The sequence below is a fragment of the Cervus elaphus genome, chromosome 4 (genome assembly GCF_910594005.1).
Source record: "Cervus elaphus chromosome 4, mCerEla1.1, whole genome shotgun sequence".
NCBI classification, from domain to species: domain Eukaryota; kingdom Metazoa; phylum Chordata; class Mammalia; order Artiodactyla; family Cervidae; genus Cervus; species Cervus elaphus.
Genome location: NC_057818.1, coordinates 16,074,228 through 16,079,576, shown reverse-complemented (window position 1 = coordinate 16,079,576; position 5,349 = coordinate 16,074,228). Strand labels below are relative to the sequence as shown.

The following is a 5,349-nucleotide window of genomic DNA, read 5'->3' as shown; positions in this document are numbered from 1 at the left end:
TCAGCCTCTATCAACGCACCTCAGAGGGTGGGAGTGAGGCTGCAGGAAGCTCTCGGGGATGGGCAGGATACAGGAATCAGCCAGGAGGGTAGAAGCCCGGCCAACTGGCCCTGAGACCTTCTTGGCCTTTTTCCCAGTCAGCAGCCAATTCCTCAGGCAATGGAAGGGTCCCTGGCCAGCCCACCTCTTGCCACCCACTGCTGTACCCTTTCGGGCATGCCCGCTCACCACCCACCTCCAGCTGGGACCTGGCCCTGCCCTGAAGGTAAGTGGAACCCACCTCCCGGCAGCCCAGTGAGAGTAAATCTGGGGTTCTTTGGGTCTCACTTTGTGCACAAGTCCCAGAAGAGAGTGTGTGGGGGCAAACATACAGAAACCTGACCTCAGAGGCAGGGTCCGTGCGACAGTCCCTGATCAGGAGTAGCGGGGTGGTCAAAAGGCCTGAGTCACTCGTCCTTGGAAACGGGTGGTTATAGTTCCCAGTTTGGGGAACTATTGTTCCCAAAACTGATGTCAGTTTTGACATCAGCTTGAGGTTCTGTGGCTTTCATGTGGTTCACTGCGCCTTTTACAATTTAATAAAATTCAGTTTATTACTGCTATAAACTTTCGATCTCAGTTTCTTACACATTCAACCTACAAAGTTTAATATTCTGTTTCTCCATCACTTTTAAAGAGTTTTTGATTCACATCTGATTCCATTTATAGACCTAGACAAGCTCCTATAAACATTTTTAATTGTATAACATTAATACATTCAATCCATTGAAGCTGGAGCCCCAAGAGCTCTCTGAGCCAATCCAATATTGTGTGTACACAGTAAGATTTCAACTTCAAATCACACGTTGAATTCAATTTCTCAATCACATGTTTTACATTGCTTTTCCAAGGCTGACCTCTCAGACATCCACAATCCCTCATCCCAAGCTCCTGGAAATGAGTGTTTAGCAATTCAGAGTATATTGATTTTAGGAGGTGGTATCCATTTCCACAGATGCTGTGATGCCCAGCAGCAGCCAGCAATGGAGAACACACAATGACTGTTTCTGCCTCAAGATATTAGAATATTCACTCCAAGTGAGACAGAAATTATTATAAATTCTCTCTGTCTGAAAAAAAGAAAAACATCCCATTTCTAATAGTGTCAAAAACAATAAAGTCCAGGAATAAATTTAATCAAGAAGATGAAAGCTCTGTAAATTGAAAACTGTGAGGCACTGATGAAAGAAACTGAAGACACAAATAAATGGAAAGTATCCCACGTTCACAGATCAGAAGATTTAATATATAAATAAACACAAAAAAGCCATTGTGAGATATCACTTCACACCTGCCAGAAAAGGCAAGGAAAAAAAAAAGTGTCGGCAAGGATGTGGAGAAAAAGAAACTTTCATGCATTGTTGGTGGGAATGTACATTGGTACAGCTGCTATGAAAACAGTATGGAGGTTCCTCAAGAAATTAAAAACAGAACTACTATGTGATCCAGCAACTCCACTCCTGGGTGTTTATCCAAAGGAAATGAAGACACCCTCAAAGGGACATGTGAACCCATGTGTTCACAGCACAACTATTCACAACAGCCAAGCCATGGATGCGACCTGAGTGTCCCTCAATGGGTGATGGGTAAAACGATTCTCCCCCACCGGTCCCTGTTCTCTCTGTCTCACACACACACACACACAGGAACATCATTCAGTGATTAAAAAAAAAAAAAAAAAAGAAGGAAATCCTGCCATTTCTAGAACATGGATGAACCTCGAGGGCATCACGCTCAGTGAAATAAGCCACACAGAAAAACACTCTGTTCTCACTGTAGGCGCTCAGTTATCTGTGGAATCTAAAAAGCCCAGCTCCTAAAGACAGACAGTACAACTGTGGCAAGCAGGTGCTGGGGGAGTTGGTCAAATGATTTCCACAGATCTGGAAATCAGATTTTCAGTTGTGAGCCCTGGGCTTGAATGTACAGCCTGGCGACTGCAGCTCACAGTACTGTGTGTGAAGTTGAAAGTTACTCAGGAAGGAGATGTGAAATTTCATTCCACACAGAGAAAAGGCAACTCTGTGAGGTGATGCCAGTGCTAGCCAGCCCTGCTGTGGGAGTCACCCCGCGGTGGGCAAGTGTATCAGTTCACCACGTCACACTCCTTCAGCTGAGTTACCGGTCACCGGCATCTCAGAAAACTTGAAGAAACTGGGGGGTGGTCCCAGGACTTGCCGTCTGCAGGGGCCGGGGGCCTGTGAGCGCCTGTGTTTGGGGCGCCCCCTAGTGGAAGCCAGCATCCCGCCGTTTCGCCCTTTGTGCAGCGTTTGGGTCTGGGGGTGTGGATCCAGCTGGGAGGGACCCCCGGCCCTGGCCTCCAAGAGTTGGCTGCCCTCCAGGACCGGTAGGGCTGGGAGGAGGAGTCTGTCATGACCAGTCCACATCAGAGCTCTCTACCCCTGGTGTGAGAAAACAGTTAATCACAACAAACCACGGGGGACTTCCCTGGTGGTCCAGTGTTTGAGAGTTCACCCCTCTCAGTGCAGGGTACGCAGGTTCGGTCCCTGGTGGAACTAAGATCTCACATGCCTTAGGGAAATGCAGCCCCACAAGAGCCGATGTGCCACAACTACTGGGTGTGTACGCTCTGGAGCCCCAGAGCCACAACAAAGACACAGGGAAAAAAAGCATGGTTACGAAATTCTTCCATTTAAACAATAAAGTATTCTAGAAAAATTTAAAAATTAAGCAAAAAGCAGATGTCCCTTGACAACTCTGATGCACCAAGTCCCAGAAAACCTCTGGGTCCCCAGCCCCCCCCAGCCCCTCGGAGTGGAGATGTGGGGGCAGCTGCCATGGTTCCCCAGCTCGCAATGCTGTCAAAACCTTGATTCCCTGTCCACTGATGCCAAACAGAAATATGGAGACACAGTCTGGAGGAAGTAGAGAAGAGTAGCTTTATTATCTGTGCCAGGCAAGATGGAAACACAGCAGGCTAGTGCCTCAAGAACTGTGCCCCCTTTTCTCAGGAATAGGGAGAGGTTTTATATTCCTCTTGAAGGTCTCATGTTTTTTATTCTCTTGCAAAGTATCAAAACAGCCACAGCTGGCATCAGGTAGCAGCCGGGTCTGGTGTCCATGAAGTTATCGGCCCCGACCTTCTTTCTGAAATGCAGGATGCTACAAAGAGGGCATATGGGGTGAAGAGTGCTAGGTCCAGAGCATAATCTACATGGCTGCTGCTGCTAAGTCTCTTCAGTTGTGTCCGACTCTGTGCGACCCTGTAGACGGCAGCCCAGAAGGCTCCTCTGTTCATGGGATTCTCCAGGCAAGAAGACTAGAGTGGGTTGCCATTTCCTTCTCCAAATCTACATGGAGTCAGAGAGTAATGAGCTTTGTGAAGGACAAGTCCAGCGACAAGTGTTAGTAGTAACAGCTAAATTGCTTACCTCTTGCAGGTCTGTTAGGCTGGTATGTGCCAAAGGCTGTTCACTCCTGTTTTTGCTGTAACTGTGGCTGCGCTCGTCCCATCCCTGGCCATCTCCTCTTCCTCTGAGGACAGCAGTCCTTGGATGTGTGACCCATCCTGTGACCTCATTTGACCTTGGTCACACCTGCAAAAACTTATTTACAAGTAAGGCCCCCATCCACAGGCCAGGTTGAGGAACTGAACGTGTCTTTTCTGGAGATACATGACCCCTGAGGATGGGGGAAACGGTTGCTGGTCTTCCCCCAGGAGCTGGGGCCTGCTGCAAGGGCCCCTGGGACATGTGGACTTTCCCTTCCCTTCCCTTCCCTGATGTGGGGACTGGACACATTACTCCAGCACAAGCGTGAAACAGCGCTGTCCAAAGGCCTTCCCCTCCCCAGGATGTTGACTGACCCCGTCCCTGACCCCCAATGTGCTTCCTCCCGCCTTCCCTTGGCCACTCAGCCGGGGCCCTCAGTGCCAGCCAGCACCCAGGCCTGGCAGCAACAGGGGGTGCCTGCTCTGACGACCCTTCCCCACTGTCAGTCATAAGCCTCGGGGAAGCTCATCCTTCAGGAACCCAAGGCCACACAGAGAGGGAAGCTGGTGAGAACCCGCGGCTCTGAGTTCAGAGCTCGAATCTGTGTCCATCAGCTCTCCCAGAGTGAAGAACTGGGGTCCTGAGATCCCATACCTGAAAAACCCACTAACCGGGCTGGTGTTATGACACCACAGGCCTGCACTGCCCGGGGCTGACAGCTGGTGGCTCAGACCCCGGTCACAAGAGGCAGGAGCCACTGTGTCCCTGCTCTGTGGCTGATGGCCAGGGTGGGATGGGAGGCGGGCTCCTCGCTGGGACCACCTGAACCTTTGACTGGCCAGCTGCCCCCTCCAGACAGAGCCCGGGGCCTCTAGGAGTCTTCACGGAGCCTCAGGCTTGAGGGCCCTGGAAGTTAAATCCCCAGAGGGCAGCAGCCTAGGGAGCCACAGCCTTGGCAGGTAACCAGGTCTGGGTCCTCTCACCCTGGGCTCGGCAGCTGTTGCAGGTCTGGGTCGGGGAGAGTCTGTGCTGGGCAGGGGTCCCGGGTGCCCTCACTCGGGGGCAGACACCAAAGCCGGGGAAGCAGGGCTCTTGCCCATGGCCCTGTGCCTAGCGTCTGACAGCCCTGCCGCCCACACCAATCAGAGCACTTAGTCTCCTGCTCAGCTTCGTCTCCGCAGCATAGGAAAGAGCAGGCTGGAGCTTCAGGGTTCTGCTCCCTCGGCCCACGGCTGACTCTGAGGACGCGGGGGTGGGGGCCTGGGCCTGGAGTCCTCCCCGGCACAGGGCGAGGCTGACAGCCACAACTAGGGATGCTCGGAACAAGGAAAGGACACCCTGCTCCCTCAGGAAATGGATATTTATTTACCAACAGGTGTTTTGTCTCAGGCCCAGTACCCCCTCCCCCCATGCAGTCCTTACAAGAACGTGCAGAGCCAACTACCCCCAAAACATGGTGGCTTAGCATACCAGCAAACACGGACGAACTCATTCCATTTCTAGAGGTCAGGAATACAGGAAAGGATTGCGATGGTCCCAGTGAGGTCTCTCCCGAAAGTCCAGGAAGGTGTCACAGGCTCTGGCGAGCCCCTGTCCAGACAGCAAGGGACCAGGACGGTGCTGTGTGTGTCCATAACTGAGCCTTGGAGACATACAGCACCGAGGCCACCTGGATTCACGGGGAAGCACTATACACCCCACTTCTCCAGGGGAGGGTCAGTCAAGTATTTCAGGGTCACCCTGGTTCGATCCCTGGTTTGAGAAGATACCCCGGAGGAAGAAATGGCAACCCACTCCAGTGTTCTTGCCTGGAGAATCCCACGGACAGAGTAGCTTGGCAGGGTACAGTCCATGGGGT

General features: G+C 51.9%; 1 long non-coding RNA gene across 1 annotated transcript; it reads right to left on the bottom strand.

Moving 5' to 3' along the window:
• Window positions 1-2,921: 2,921 nt before the first annotated feature.
• On the bottom strand, window positions 2,922-3,768 carry LOC122691348. Its single transcript, XR_006340399.1, has 2 exons — window positions 3,432-3,768; window positions 2,922-3,350 (listed from the first exon to the last, which is right to left on the bottom strand). It is a non-coding gene; the product is annotated as an uncharacterized LOC122691348 (long non-coding RNA).
• Between the last annotated feature and the right edge of the window lie 1,581 nt (window positions 3,769-5,349).